Source organism: Erinaceus europaeus, chromosome 9, assembly GCF_950295315.1.
Source record: "Erinaceus europaeus chromosome 9, mEriEur2.1, whole genome shotgun sequence".
Classification (NCBI taxonomy): domain Eukaryota; kingdom Metazoa; phylum Chordata; class Mammalia; order Eulipotyphla; family Erinaceidae; genus Erinaceus; species Erinaceus europaeus.
The window spans coordinates 118,970,552-118,987,321 of record NC_080170.1 but is presented as its reverse complement, the minus strand read 5'-3'; positions in this window follow the sequence as shown (position 1 = coordinate 118,987,321).

Below are 16,770 nucleotides of genomic sequence, written 5' to 3'. Positions count from 1 at the left end.
CTAGGGGCTTGAACCTGGGTCCTTGCACACTGTAATCTGTGCACTTCACCGCCTGGCCCTGTTTGTTTCTTTCTCATGTGGTGCCAGGTCTAAATCCAGGGACTGACTCAATGCATGACAGACAGATATCTGTCCTACCGCTCAGCCATCTCCCCAGCATATATCCTTATGCATTTAAAAAATATTTATTTTTATTTGTAATTCTTTTTTTTTTTAAATACTGTTTCTTAAAAAATCATTTTATTAATTTTAATGCTCTCTAGCATTAAAAGCAGAGAAAGGTGAGAGCTGCTCTAGTTTATGATGGTGCTGGGGCTTGAACCTGGGGCCTCCGAGCCTCAGGCATGAAGGCCTTCTTGCAGAACCGTGCTGCCATCTCCCCAGTCTGCTTATACTTTTTTTTTTTTTATAATGTAGACAACACCCTCCACCCCCATCAATCACATTGCCACCATGTGTGTCTGGTTTGAGTCACAGGTGAAGCCTCTCCACCCCAGAGGCATCAGCCCACACTGAGGTCCACACTGCAGTCAGAGAGGAGCCTGAGCGATTCAGACTAGCGACTTGCCCTGTGGCTGCCACCCTTTTTGATTCTCTGTGCAGAAGGCTTAAGGCAGCAACCCGGCCCACCTACGATGCCTTCCCCACTGCTAGTCCTTTTAATTACAGCACACACACAACAACAAAAAATTTCCATCAATGAAACAGCACTCACCCCCCACATAAGGGTAGCTTCCTACTGATTCTAAGATATAATTAATTTGTTATTTCTTTTGTTTCTCTCGCCCTACTCCCACCTGGAGGACTGCAGAACAATTAACGTGAAAAGAAAAAAAAAAAAACAGACAAAACTCCTCTGGGTTAGAAACAAGGACTTGGGGCAAAACGGAGACGGGAGTTCAGCTGTAACTAGGTCATCTGGACGGCAAGCTGCTCGCTTCTCTGAGCTGGGCTGGACTCACTGAGTCCACTGACTCAGGCCTTTATTTAGAAAACAAAGAAGTCATCTAGGAGAGCAATTAAACTCCGGCCTATTTTAAGCCACCTGTTGTTCCTTTGCCAACAGGACTGGTGGGTGTTTGAGTAGGATGTCTGGGGCACCCACCCGGAGTTAGGACAGCTGCCTCTCTGTAGGGGGATGGTACTGCCAGCAGAAACACGCTGACTCTGGGCTTCAAAGCTGGGTGAGCTAAGAGGAGCTGCTTCACAGGCCTGATGACTCCTCCAGCTCTGCCCATAGTCTGATGCCCTGTAGGGGAGTGAGAAAAGGAAACATTTGAAGACCCTCACCTTTTTCTTTCCCTCCCTCCCTCCTCCCCTCTCTCCCTTCCTTCCTTCTTCCTTCCTTCCTTCCTTCCTTCCTTCCTTCCTTTTTTCCTTCCTCTCGTTCTCCCTCCCTTCCTTCCTTCCCTTTCTTCCTCTCTCCCTTCCTTTCCTCTACCCTCCCTCCTCCTTCCTTCCTTCCTTCCTTCCTTCCTTCCTTCCTTCCTTCCTTCCCTTCTTTCTTTCTTTTCTCTCTCAGCACTCATCCTTTCCGTTTCCTTTTAAAAACAGTGATTTGATAGTACTTTGCTTGATTCTAAGACCAGGGGTACAGTTCCAAACCACACTCACCACCAAAATTCGGTGCCCCCATTTTTAATGTTTTCTTTCCTGGTTTTTGATGGAGTGTGAAAGACAGGAGAGACACCTGCAGTTAGCGCTGCTGCACTGCTTGTGAAGCTGCCCCCCCCCCCCCCCCCCCCCCCGCCACTGGGGCTGGGGGCCTGAACCCGGGTCCTTGCGCATGGTGGCATGAATTCTCTAACAGGGCCTCACTCCAGCCTCGAGTGTTAGAGACAGAGAGAAATAGAGACAGAGAGGTAGAGAGAGGGGGAGACAGAGACAGAGAGGTAGAGATCACAGGTCTGAAGCCCGACTCCAGCTGGCTCAGACACACAGCAAAGCAGCGCACTACTCCAGTGGGCTATCATCCTGGCCCTGAGCTGCCCGTGTCAGGGCTGCCACCAGGTCACAGCCCAGGCAGCCCTCTGAGAGCGTCCTGTGACTTGATCTCTAGTAACTTGAGCTCATGAAAAGGGGGCGGGGCGGGGGTGGGTGTGGGTGCTGGATCCTGCCTGTGACCTGGGTGAGGCTCCAGCCTCCACATCTGGCCGGGTCCCCCACCAGCAGCATCAGGTGGGGGGCTGTGATCATGTCAGGGGGTGCCCTCGTGGCCTTGGGCTCCCCCGCAGACACTCGTGAGGGTCAGTCTCCATTGTCCTTCGTGAGCCTGGTCCTTGGCAGCTGGAGAGAACACTGAGGGCTGTGCAGCCAGGGAAGCGAAACCTGCAGAGTCTGGGGACGGGATGTGGCTGGGAGCTGCGGGAGGAGGAGGAGGACAAGGACTCACTGCCTTTTCATGTCATCTTAGAGTCCCGGCCTCTGGGGATTCTGTCTGTGACAGGGATCCAGCCTCTCTGGGTAATCTGGGTAACGACTCAGGGCGGGCGGGCGGGCGGGCATGTGGGCTTCACTCAAGTTCTACTGCTTCTGTCCCATTGTTGGAGGGCAGCTCAGGGAGAGCAGCACCCCTGCACCCTGCACCCTGCCCTCTGCAGGCAGCCAGGAAAAGGCCCAGGTCAGGCCCAGAAGCCCAGTGTGTCTTCCCATCCTGCCCCAGCTCCTTCCCTCCCTGACTGCAAAGGCCACAACATGCAGAGGGAGGCAGAGGGGACCCTGGAGACAGAGGCTGAGGCGTATCCCCTGAGGGGCCTGCCTTCCCCCGAAGGGACCAGAAAGCTGGGGGACCAGGAGGAGCAGAGCCTTCTCTCTTTTCCTTCCCTTTCCTTCCCTTCCCTTCCCTTTTCTTTTCTTTATTTTATTTTTATTTTTATTTTTTTATATTTATTTTATTTATTTATTCCCTTTTGTTGCCCTTGTTGTCTTATTGTTGTAGTTATTATTGTTGTTGTCGTCGTTGTTGGATAGGACAGAGAGAAATGGAGAGAGGAGGGGAAGACAGAGAGGGGGAGAGAAAGATAGACACCTGCAGACCTGCTTCACCGCCTGTGAAGCGACTCCCCTGCACGTGGGGAGCCCGGGGTTCGAACCGGGATCCTTATGCCGGTCCTTGTGCTTTGCGCCACCTGCGCTTAACTCGCTGCGCTACAGCTCGACTCCCTCTTTTCTTTTCTTTTCTTTTCTTTTCTTTTCTTTTCTTTTCTTTTCTTTTCTTTTCTTTTCTTTTCTTTTCTTTTCTCCTTTTTTCTCGTCTTCTTTCTCTCTCTTCTCTCTTTCTCTATCCTCTCTCTCTTTCTTTCTTTCTCTCTCTCTATCTCCTTCATGCCTACGCGGCTTGTACTTCTCTTTTTCTGTCCTTCCTTTCTCCCAATCAATGCTCATCTTCTGCCTGAAACACGACTGGCTCTCTCTGTGATTCTTCCATGGAGGAGTCAGCCTAGACCCCACGGGAAGGACCCCCCAGTCAGCTGCTCCCTCCCCCCTCCCTCAACACCAGCACCTTCTGACTGTGCTCTTTCACAGGGAACACCAGCTGCCCACATTCACCCTCAGGGAAAAAGATTTCCTCATTTTGGGGCGGGCAGAATACTTAGTTTTCTCATATGTTTCTATTCTGCTAGAATCAGCTTTGCTTCTGGATCAGCTTTCTCATTCTTTTTATTTCATTTATATGTAGGTAGAAAGAGAGAAAAAGGAGTCAGGAGGTATTGCAGAGGGTTAAGCACAGGTAGTGCAAAGCACAAGGAATGGAGTAAGGATCCCAGTTCGAGCCCCTGGCTCCCCACCTGCAGGGGAAGTCACTTTACAGTCAGTGAAGCAGGTCTGCAGGTGTCTCTTTTTTTTCTCCCCTTCTTTGTCTCCCTCTCCTCTCTCCATTTCTCTCTGTCTTATCCAACAATGACCACATCATCAACAACAATAATAACTGCAACAATAAAAAAACAACAAGGGCAACAAAAGGGAATAAATAAATAAATATTTTTAAAAAGAGAGAAAAGAGAGAGAGGGAGAGTGGTAGAGATGTGCTAGAGTTTCCCCCATTGCTTTAGCACCTCCTTTGTGGTGCTAGGGTCTGAATTTGAGCTATGTGTGTGGCAAGACACACAGTCTACCCCATGAATTACCTTCTGACCCTTATTTATTTATTTTTTATTTCTAAGTTGCCACCTGGGGAGTCACTAGGGTTTGGTATCTGCACAATGAATCCATAGTTCCAGGGAGCTATTTTTTCATTTATTTATTTATTATTATTTTAAGACCTTTCTTTCTCTCTCTCTCTCTCTCTCTCTCTCTTTCTCTCTCTTTTCTAACCAGAGCACTGCTCAGCTTTGGTTTATCGTGGTGCAGGGGATTGAACCTAAGACTTTGGAGCCTCAGGCATGAGAGTCTGTTTGCATAGCCATTATGCTATCTCCATGGCCCTTAAAATATTTTTTTAAAGTTAATTTTATTTGAGAAAACAGAGAGAAATTGAGAGGGTGGGGGATAGAGAAAGAAAGACCCTGCAGCCCTGCATCACCACTCATGAAGCTTCCTCCTCTGTAGATGGGGAGTTGGGGGCTTGAACCCAGATCCTTATGCAGGGCAGTGTGCTCAGTTGGGTTCACGCCCTCCTGGCCTCCAGGTTTTGGTTTCTCTACTTGGACATTGGGTATGATTTTTCTGACTCCAGACAGAACAGAGGAGACCCAGCCCGATTCTTGGAGCATGAGAAAGCCCTGTGCTAAGTCTAGAATCTCAGACAAGGTGCCCGAGCTATGGCCCAGCCCCTGCTCCTCTGGGACTCTGTTAATTAAGCGAGTGAGCCTGTGGATTGGAGGAGGAGAGATCTCATGGGTCCTGTGAACCTGTCAGAATCACACCACTGAATAAACGCTGGCAAATTGTCCCTAAAAAGCTCTAGCAGGTGCCTGGCTTCCTGTGCCAACTGCCCCCAGCAGTCTCCAGGAAAGCTTCCAGTTTAACAGACTGATTCGACATTTCATATTGATTTACAAAATTTTAAGATCACAGGGGTACAATTCCTCATCGTTCCCACTACCAGAGTTCTGTGTCCCCATTCCCTCCACTGGAAACTGCAGTGGTTCTCTCAAGACCACAGATAGGGGCTGACTTACTTCCGTAACTAGCTACCTATATTTATATCTATTTGGCTATTTTTTTCTATGATGCCGTCTTCTCTTCCTTTCTAAACCACACCTACACCTGTGACTACTTCTGAATGCTCTTCCTTTCCCCCTCTTCTCTCTCTGGGTCTTGATGGAATTGGAGTTCAGAGCCCTCTGGCCATCTCCCCCTAATTTCTTTCCCCCTCTGGGAGTATGGACCAAAATTCTTTATGAGGTGCAGAAGATGGGAGTTCTGGCTTCTGTAATTGCTTCTCTGCTTGACATGGGTGTTGGCAGGTGGATTCACACCCCCAGCCTGTTTCTGTCTTTCCCTAGTGGAGTAGAGTTCTGAAGAGGTGAGGTTCCAGGACACATCAGGGAGGTCGTCTGCCCAAAGAAGTCAGGATGGAATCATAGTAGCATCTGTAACTTGGTGGCTGAAATGTAGTAAGGTATAAAGCAGGACAAAATGTTTAGTGAACAGGAACCAAAAAGTAGAACTAGAACAGATGAGAATAGGGTTCTTAGAATGAGAGAAGCTAGGAAGTCTATTTTAGGTATGTTCCAAGGAGCATATGACTTTAGTAATTTTTGCTTGAGCTTGGTAGTTAACATTCAGGTGGACTAAAACTACTGTCTGGGATGATGGTGTCAGAGTTAAGAATAAGGCTAGAAAGCTGGATTAGGGCAGAGAGTAGCTCCGGACTTTAACATATATAAGTATGGTTCCCCTTTCCATCTGACGAGGGCCCATGTCTATTCCCATTTAGCACAGGAGCCCGTGTAAGTTCCTAGACGCTGGTCACAGCTGGGAACTTTCTAGGCTGCTCTCATTTCAGGACCAGTCTTCCTTGAGTGGCAGAGTAGGCTGACCCAGCCTCCCTTTGGAGAGTGGGGAAGTCCTTACCACTGCTGCTCTACAGTGAGGGCAAGATCCTAGAGAGGCCCACAGGAGGGCTTGTGATGATGTTCCTGATGGAAATGACCAGTGATAGTCTAGAGAGGGATCTGTTAGAGGTGTAGGCCCATCATATCTATGTAGAAATTCAAGGGTTTCCTGACTAGGGCCTCAGGTAATGGGGAGGCCTGGTATTGACCGAAAAGGTCATGATTAAGCGAGCTAGTCTCTTGCCCTTATCCAGATTTTGTAGTCCGTTATTATTATTATTATTTAATTTTATTTTTACAAGAGCACTGCTCAGCTCTGGTTTATGGTGGTGCAGGGGACTGAACCTGGGACTTTAGAGCCTCAGGCATGAGAGTCTCTTTGCATAACCATTATGCTATCTACCCTGCCTGTAGTCTTTCTTATCTGATGAGCTTAGATTGACTCCCAGTTGTTAAAATGTTGAGTGCCATTTGTCAGATCCAAACTGGTATTAGGTTTATGAGGTCTGCTCTCAAAGTAGGAAGGAAATATCTCTAGGATTTTAGTGGAGTCTAAGTCAACCTGAAGCTTTACTGCATTTGCTTGTTTGATGATTCTAATAAAGGTTGTCATAGGGACCATAGTGGTCCTTTAGCATATATATATATATATATATATATATATATATATATATATATATTCAATATATCTCTTGACCAATTGTATACCAGGTTTCTTCTGAAGATTATCAAGGGGTGACAGTAATGCTGATGCTGTCAGTAGAGATTAGGAAATATATCTCACTTTCTTTGGGGTATGAGAGGAGGGTATCTAGGTCTAAGTAGTAAATAGTTGATTCATTTATGGTGCCTTCTTTAGACCTTCCTACTTGATTGCAGTGCTTATTAGGTCTCAGTGTAATCACAGAGGATTACTAAGACTTACTTTGAGGTATATAGTTGCCCCTGATGCTTTTATTCTTTTTGTTGTTGTTGTCGCTGTTATTGATGTTGTCTTGCTTGATAGGACAGAGAGAAATGGAGAGAGGAGGGGAAGACAGAGGGGGAGAGAAAGACAGACACCCACAGACCTGCTTCACCGCCTGTGAAGTGACTCCCCTGCAGGTGGGGAGCCGGGGGTTCGAACTGGGATCCTTATGCCGGTCCTTGTGCTTTGCGCCACCTGCACTTAACCTGCTGCATGCGCTACCACCTGACTCCCTTGCTTTTATTCTTTTATTCTTCTTCTTCTCCTCCTCTTCCTTCTTCTTCCTCTCCCTCCTTCTTCCTCTTCCTCCTCCTATTCCTTCTCTCCCCTCCCCTCATCCTTCTCCTGAATCTATGATGATCTTGAGGCTTTCATGGAAGGCAATTCACTCTGAAAGCCTCACAGAACCAGATGCATTTTTCTTTTGGTGAGTGGTGTTGAGTACATAAAAGTACCTTTTGGATGGAGAACCACAGCAAGGACTTGGTTTTAGCACCTGCCCGCCTGGTTTTGCTTGCCTGAGAACCTGACCACAGCACTGTCTCTCCCTTCCCTTCCCTTCCCTTCCCTTCCCTTCCCTTCCCTTCCCTTCCCTTCCCTTCCCTTCCCTTCCCTTCCCTCCCCTCCCCTCCCTCCCCTTTCCTTTCCCTCCCTCCCTTCCCTCTCCTTTCCCCTTCCATACTCCCTTTCTTTCTTCATTTCTTTCTTTCTTTCTTTCTTTCTTTCTTTCTTTCTTTCTTTCTTTCTTTCTTTCTCCCTTTCTTTCTTTCTCTCTTTCTCTCTCTCTCTCTTTCTTTCTTTCTTTTTTTCTTTCTTTCTTTCTTTCTATAGAGGCAGAGAGAAAAAGATACCACAACATCTAAGCTTCCTTCAGTGCTGTGGGGCTGGGCTCAAACTGGGATGTGCACACTACCCAGGTGAGCTATTTTATCAGTCTGTCATTTCTTTTAAAATGTCATTTATGTATGTATGTACACATGTATGTATGTATTTATTTATTTATGTTTGTGTGACACACACACATACCCCAGAACACTGGTCAGTGCTGGTGTGGGACTTCCAAGACCTTTTCCCATATTCTGCCTGTGAGCCAGAAACATCAGAGCCATTTAAAACCTTCTTCGCCAGGGCCCTTGTACTTCTTATCTGCGTGATCGTGGCTGGAACCAATGGAAAGATGTGAAGATTTGAACCTGTGCATCCACCAGGCCAGAGCTGGAGACAGACAGTAGTGTGTAGACATTGCCGTGTGGGTGGATGGAGAGTGACCCCCAGGGATAGCGACCAGGGGAGAAATATGACAGCATGGCAGGAAATGTTTGGAAATAATGAGATTGGCACTTTGTGAAGAGACGCCTTGGCTTGGCAAGTTCCTTCCTCCCAGAGGAAACTAACCTGAAGTCTGCCAGAATTCTAGTTCAGACTGAAAACTCCAGCAGGTCATTTATTTTTATTTTTTGACTTGATTTTGTTCTTTAACAAGTGAGAGAGATACAGAGAAAAGACTAGAGCACTGCTCAGCTCTGGTTTATGGTGATGCTGGGAATTGAACTTGGGACCACAGAGCCTCAGGCATGAAAGTCTTTTTCAGAAACATTTCCAGAACCCTAGACCAGGTCATTTATTTTATTTTATTGTTTTATTTATTTTATATTAAAATTTTTATTAATAAAAAGAAACACTGACATAAACCATAGGATAAGAGGGGTACAACTCCACACAATTCCCACCACCAGAACTCTGTATCTCCTCCCCTCTCTTGATAGCTTCCCTATTCTTTATTCCTCTGAGAGTATGGACCCAGGGTCATTGTGGGATGCAGAAGGTGGAAGGTCTGGCTTCTGTAATTGCTTGCCTGCTGAACATGGGTGTTGACAGGTAGATTCATACTCCCAGCCTGCCTCTCTCTTTCCCTAGTGGGGCAGAGCTCTGGGGAAGCGGGGCTCTAGGACACATTGGTGGGGTTGTCTGCCCAGGGGAGTCTGGTTGGCATCATGCTAGCATCTGGAACCTGGTGGCTGAAAAAAAAAAGTCAACATATAAAGCCATACAAATAGTTGACTGATCATGAACCTAAAGGCTGGCATAGTTCAGATTTATTTTTTTAAAAAAGATTTTCATTTTATCTATTTGGTTTTAATTTTTTATTATCTTTATTTATTGGATACAGACAGCCAGAAATTGAGAGAAGGAGGGAGAAAGAGAAGGAGGGAGAGACAGAGAGACACGCGCAGCCCTGCTTTACCACTTGTGAGGTTTCCCTTCTTCAGGAGGGAGCCAGAGGCTTGAATCCTGGTCCTTGCGCTTTGTAACGTATTTGCTCAACCAAGTGTGCCACCATCCGGTCCCAAAGATTGTCACTTTACGTACACCCTGAAGCCAAGGTCTCCTTGTCATAACCATTCTGACTTATTTTTAATGTCTTATTTTTACTAGTGATTTAATATTGATTTACAAGATTCTAAAAAGTAAAATTATAATGGGGGTACAATTTCACACAGTTCCCACCACCAGAGTTCTGTGTCCCATCCCCTCCATTGGAAGGTTGGTTCACTGTTTTTTATTCCTCTGGGCGTATGGACCAAATTTCTCTTTGGTGTGCAGAAGGTGGGAGTTCTGTTTTTGTAAGTGCTTCTCTTTTGGACATGGTTTTAACAGCAGGCTGATCCATATCCCTGAAATAAATAAATATATCAATGGTTTCTACCTATGTAGTTATTGTGTGTGTGTGAGGGAGAGGGAGAGGGAGAGGGAGAGGGAGAGGGAGAGGGAGAATGAAAGAAGACTAGAGAAACAGCTCAGCTCTGGCAAATGGTGGTGCTGGGGGTTGAACCTGCAGCCTCTGAGAACTCAGGCATGCAAGCCCTGGGCTCTAACAGGCTGGACTAGCCCTATGCCCCCAGCTGCAAACTGTTTCTGTAACTTACTTTTGCTGGCCATCCCCTTCCCTTCCCTTCCTTTCCCTTTTTTCCCCTTACTCCATATTTCAAGTTTTGCCACTAATATTATTATTTACACGTGTCAATTGCTATTCTTCCCTTTCCTTTCTAATTGCCACCAGGGTTATCTCTGGTGTTTGGTGACAACACTGCTTCTGGTGGCCTTTTTTTTTCCTTTTAAAATTTCTGTGTTATTTGATAGGACAGAGAGAAATTGAGAGGGAAGACACACACACACACACACACACACACACACACACACACACACACACACACACACACACACACAGACCTGCTTCACCACCTGTGAAGCCTGCCCCCTGCAGGTGGGACTGGGAATTTGATGGTAACGTAGGAGAGTCCACCACTCCCAGAGGACTGTTTTTTTATTTTGCTATTTCAGATAGAGATAGAAAGAAAAGAGAGACGTCATAGCACTGCTCCGCCATTCATGAAACTTCCTCCTGTGCTGGGCATGGTGCTCCTGTGTGGTGCTGGGGCTCAAACCCAGGTCCCTGTGCATGGCAAAGCATGCACTCTACTAGCTGAGCTGTCTCCCAGCCCTAAGGAAATCCTAGCATTCAGACTCTATGGCGTCTCCACTCGTTTTCCACAATGGCAGTGCCAGTCTACATCCTCACTGACGGTGTATCTTCCAGAGACTCTAATGCCTGCCATTTCTGGTGCTCTGAACAGCAGCCGTGCTTCCAGGTATCGGGTGGTCTCTGCTTGCTGTCCTGAGCCGCAGCTTTTGAACCATGGGTAATGGTGACCATCTTTCCATGTGCCCAACAGCCATCTAAATGTCCCCTTTTTATTTTTATTTTATTTTATTTTTTGCCTCCAGGGCTATTGCTGGGGCTCGGTGCCTGCACTACAAATCCACTGTTCCTGGAGGCCATTTTTCTCTTTTGTTGCCCTTGTTGTTTATTGTTGTTATTGCTATTGTTGTTGTTGGCTAGAACAGAGAAAAATCAAAAGAGGAGGCGAAGACAGAGAGGGGGAGAGAAAGACAGACACCTGCAGACCTGCTTCACCGCCTGTGAAGCAACCCCCCTGCAGGTGGGGGGCTGGGGGCTCAAACCGGGATCCTTATGCAGATCCTTGTGCTTCGTGCCATATGTGCTTAACCCGCTGCACTACCGCTGGCCCCCCCCCATGTCCCTTTTAGCAAGTGCCTCTTCAAATCCCTTGCCCATTGTTTTATTGGGTTTTAAATTTTTCTGTTGGGATTATTATTATATATGGCACTAGTTTTTGCCTGAGCCTGACAGTTGATATGCAGGTGGGCCCAGGTTATTGTCTGGAGATAGGATGTCATGGCTAGAAAAAGGGCAACTTCTTTATTTTACATGATATGCCAACTTTGTCTTAGCGTACACTTTTTTTTTCCCACACAGAAGTGTATGAAGAAGGGTCTGGGTGGTAGTGTACTCAGCTGAGCGCTGCCTTGTCTTGTACCTGATCCAGGTTCAAACCTGGCATCTACCCTATCGCAGGAAGCTTTGGTGCTTTGGGTTCTTCTGTCTCTGTCTCTCTCTACTTCAGAAAAAAAGAAAACCAGTCAATTTAGCACCTTGACAAGTCTACTGTCTGGAGAAGAGGAAGAGGGCAGAAGGTCTCTCCTAAGTCCAGTGGCTCTCTTAAATAAAACTCACTTCCTAGAGAGTGAGAATGGCTGGTCATGAAGGCTGAGATGAAGAGGAGACCCATTACTTTCTACAGATTTACATGCTTGATGTCATTTATGCAGCTCGACTCCTCATAGTGTCAGCTTGATTGGATGCTTGTCATCTCTCCATCTAATTCTTACCATCATCTACCCATTTGTCATCAATATCTATCATCCATCCAACAACAGATGAGTGGCTGAGAAAGTTGTGGTTTATATACACAATGGAATACTACTCAGCTATTAAAAATGGTGAGTTAATCTTCTTCACCTCATCTTGGATGGAACTTGAAGGAATCATGCGAAGTGAGATCAGCCAGAGAGAGAAGGATGAATATGGGATGGCCTCACTCATGGACAGAAGTTGAAAAATAAGAACAGAAGGGGAAACACAAAGCAGAACTAGGGCTGGGTTTGTGTATTACATCAAAGTAAAGGACTGTGTGTGTGTGTGTGTGTGTGTGTGTGTGTGTGTGTGTGTGTGTGTGGTAGTGTTCAGGTCCTGGAACGTGGTGTCAGAGGAGGACCTAGGTGGGGAGGTTAGAGCGTTAGGCAGAAAAGTGAGAAGTGTTACATGTGTACCAACAACTGTATTTTACTGTTGATTGTAAGCCATTAAGCCCCACAAAAAAGAAAAAAATACTGGGGGCTGGATGGTAGCACAGCAGGTTAAGTGCATATGGTGCAAAGCACAAGGACCGGCATAAGGACCCCGATTCGAGGCCCCGGTTCCCCACCGGCAGGGGAGTCGCTTCACAAGTGGTGAAGCAGGTCTGCAGATGTCTATTTGTCTCTCCCCCTCTCTGTCTTCCCCTCCTCTCTCAATTTCTCTCTGTCCTATCCAACAACAATGATAGCAATAACAACAATAATAATAACAACAAGGGCAACAAAAGGGAAAAAATAAAGAAAAATGTTCTGTCATCTATCTTTCAAACAAACATTATCTATCTACCTATTTTTTTCTTTCTTTCTTTTTGCCTCCAGGGTTATCGCGGGGGCTCAGTGCCTGCACTACAAATCCACTGCTCCTGGAGGCTATTTTTTCCCCTTTTGTTGCCCTTGTTGTTTATCATTGTTATTATGGTTGTTGTTGTTATTATTGCTGCCATTGTTGTTGAATAGGACAGAGAGAAAATGGAGAGAGGAGGGGAAGACAGAGAGGGGAGAGCAAGACAGACACCCGCAGACTTGCTTTACCGCTTGTGAAGTGACCCACCTTCAGGGTGGGGAGCTGGGGCCTAGAACCCGGATCCTTACAATGGTCCTTGCACTTTGCACCATGTACTCTTAACCCACTGTGCTACTGCCTGGCCCCCTATCTACCTATTTCTGTTGTCATCACCTATCCTCTATCATCTGTCATTATTATTATCTACCGACTATCACCACCTAGCCTTTATTTGTATCATCATTATCTATTACTATCATCTGTCTATTATCTATCCATCTATCTTATCATCTATCATAATCATATACCAACCATCTATCATCTATATATCTGTCATAATAATTTATCCATTCTAGTCATCTATCAACAATCTACCTGTCACCTGCATATCACCTCCTATCATCATTGATCTACCTGTTATCACCTGTCCTCTGTCTACATCATCATCATCATTATTTTTTTAAATTTCTTTACTGGGGAATTAATATTTTACATTTGACAGTAAATACAATAGTTTGTACATGCATAACATTTCCCAGTTTTCCACGCAGCAATACAACCCCCACTAGGCCCTCTGTCATCCTTTTTGGACCTGTACTCTCCCCCCTACATCATCATTATTTATCATTATTGTCTATATATTTAAGTCAATCATCTATCTATCTGCCTATATCTTCTATTTCTGCTATCATCACCTACCACCTGCCCACCATTTCTCTATCATGCCAAGAACATGATAGAGAAATGAACTTTGGTAACATGGAATGAGACCATACCTTTCATGGGTCAGTGTCAAGAGTTCTTATTTTTGTTGCTCTTGCATTTCGGATTCTAACCAGCCATGGCTGCAAATGGTGACCAAGGCTGACCTTCACTGAGCTGCCAGGTTTGAGAGCTTGTCTCCTTCCCTCTCAGGGTGGGAGGACGCGCCCTCCTCCTTGCTGGGCTCATTGTTCCTGGTGGTGGCTCTGGGTCAGGGGCACGAATAGAAACTGGAGACGGATTCTGGGCACAGAACCAGCCTTTGCTGTCTGCCCTCATTTTTCATCATCATAGAAGCTGTGCCCCTCTTTTGGGCTCAGATGCCTGTGGGCCGCCTTTGATACTGATTTAATCAGACTCAATTAGGTGGGCAGGAGGGGAGGGTCAACTAGAAACTTGAGGGCAGCCAGGACTGGTGGAGCCTGCTGTGCTGGGGGTGGGGTGAGGCAGGTGGCTGCCCCCCTTCTCCTGCAAGAATGCTTCTGCCAGAGAGTTGCCTGTGGGAGCTCCTAGGAGAAGGACTTTGGGGGGCACCTGAGATGGGGAGAGGGAAAGAGGAGATAGCAGTGGGATTCAGACACTCCACCTTCTGATGCTGTCACTCTGGGGGCTGGGACTGAGCAGTTGAGTGCTAGAGTGTCACAGCATTCAGCCTAGGGCCACTATGGCTGAGGGCATCACTTCCTTTGATGTTTTTTTTTTTTTTTAATCTGTCACCGCCCCCCCCCCCCCCCCCGCAACATGTCTGCCTTCCCTTCAGTCCACGGGGGGGAGAACATGGGGAAAGCATGCAAGCTGTGCAGAAATTGGAGTGGAGTGGGGCCTGTGGGGGACAGTTCATTTCTGCACCTCCAGAGAGAGAGAAGACTCTATGAGGCCTTCCATGCATGCTGTGATTGGTTGGCTCTGAAGGTCCTTTCACTTACTTGTTTACCAGACCCTAATCTGCTAAGCACTTGCTGTATGTGGGGCCTGGGGCTGCAGATATGAACTTGACATAGCCTCTACCCTCAAGGGCACATGTCGCAACGGGCTGGCCAGGTGCCCTATGGCTGAACTCAGACAGTCCAGTCAACACATCAAAGGTTTCACTCCTCCTCTCTGCCCTTCTGCTTTCTTTTCTCTCTTTTGCTCTCTGTCTCCTGCATAATGAGTCCATTGCTCCTGGCAGCCATTCCCCCTCCCCTCATTTTACTGGATAGGAAAGAGAGAAATTGAGAGGGGAGGGGAAGGTAGAGAGGGAGAGAGAAAGATAGACACCTGTGGACCTGTTTCACCGCTCATGAAGAATTCTCCCTGCAGGTGGGGAGCTGAGGGCTTGAACCTGGATCCTTGCACAGGTCCTTGCACTTAGTCCTATGTGCACTTAACCCGGTGTGCCACCCCCAGGCTCTCTTTCTCACTCTTTCCTTCCTTTTCCCTTTTCTTTTCTCTCTTTTTCTTTCTTCTTTTCTTTTTTAAATTTCTTTATTGAGAGATTAATGGTTTACAATTAACAGTAAAATATAATAGTTTGTACCTGCATAACATATCCCAGTTTTCCATATAACAGTACAACCCACACTCGGTCCCCCTCTGCCATCATGTTCCAGGACCTGAACCACCCCCCCACCCCCACCCCAGAGTTGTTTTTGTTTTGTTTTGTTTTGCTTTTTTACCTTGGTGCAATTCTTTCTTCTTTTCATTTGATAGAACAGTGGGGCTTGCAAGTGGGGCCCTGGGGCTTGATCCTGGGTCCTGGAGCATGGTTGATAACATGTGTGCTCAGCACCACTGCCCCAGCCTTTCTTCTGTTTTCTTTTCAGGGAAAGTCCTGGAGAACAGAGGTACACACAGAGGGACTGTATCTGTGTGACATATGATGCAGCTCCACCAATCCAGTGAGATTCACAGTGGTGGAAGGACCTCAGAGTGGCAGAGAGCTGAAGAGGGTAGAATTAATGAAGGCCGACTTTCTAGGTCAAGTCAGACTGGGAAGATTTTCCCTGCCTTCTTTGTCCGTATTTTATCTCCCCCCATGCTGAGAGGTTGACGTCTGCAGACAACCACATGCCATCTGTTCCTCTGTCCCCTTTGTCACATCCTCTGGCTGGTGTTCTTTGTAAAGAACTGCGGGAAGGATCTGAGCCCTCTCTCTCTCTCTACTGTGGGAGCAACTAGAAGAATTAAAGTAGGGAAGGGAGGAGATGTGGATACCTTGACTTGTGCTTCTTTTAAACTCAAGGACTGGCTTCTCCCAACTTCTGGCCTCTGGCTGTGATGTTTTGTGGGCTGCTGGTGTAGATGACTTTGTGGGAAGAGTGACTCTAATTCAGCAGGTCCTTAGGGCTGTCTCTCCCCCCAACTCTGTCCCAACTCTCAAGACAAAAGCAAAACACTGAAATCCATAGATAACTGGGCATCTCACAATTCTCTTGATCTTTCTTTCTGTAGAATGTAAGTGGGTTGGGATGGAGGTAAAAGAGGAGGAGGAGGAAGTGAAGGAGCAGAGGAGGAGGAAATGAAGGAGGAAAAAGTGGAGTTAAAGCCTCTTCATCCCAAAGCAGTCACCTCTCTGAAGGACAGAGAGACATCGAGAGAGTGAAGAGGAAGACTGAGAAGGGGAGAGAAAGATAAACACCTGTAGACCTGCTTTACTGCTTGTGAAGCAATCCCCCCCCCCCTACAGGTGGGGACCCGGGGGTTCAAACCTGTATTCTTATGCCACTCCTTGTACTTTGCACCATGTGCACTTAACACAGTGTGCCACCACCCAGCCCCCCACACTAACTCTTTTTGTTAAAAATTATTTTACTAATTGGCTAGAGACAGAGAGAAATCGAGAGGGAAGAGGGAGATAAAGAGGGAGAGAAACAGAGAGACAACTGCAGCCCTGCTTCACTACCTGTGAAGCTTTCCCTCTGCAGGTGGGGACCAGGGGCTTGAACCTGGGTCCTTGTGCATGGTGACGTGAGCTCATCAGGATGCACTGCCACCTGGCCCTCACATTGTTTAGCTCGTGAGCTTGCAAACCAGTTAGAACCTTTGTAGTTCTGGGCAGCTTCCTCCTCTGGTTCTTCAAGGAACAAGGAATTAGTGTCTCCTCTGTGAGCTTATTACTTCTGCATTTCTCCTCTTGTAGCTCACATCCACGGCTGGGATCAGACCGTGAGCTCCTTGTCTGCCAGCCTGTCTACTTTGCTCTCAAAGGGATGGGCTGCATTGTGCAGAGTCTCGGCTCTTGTCTCCAGAACATGATTCCAGATCAAGGGCCCACACAG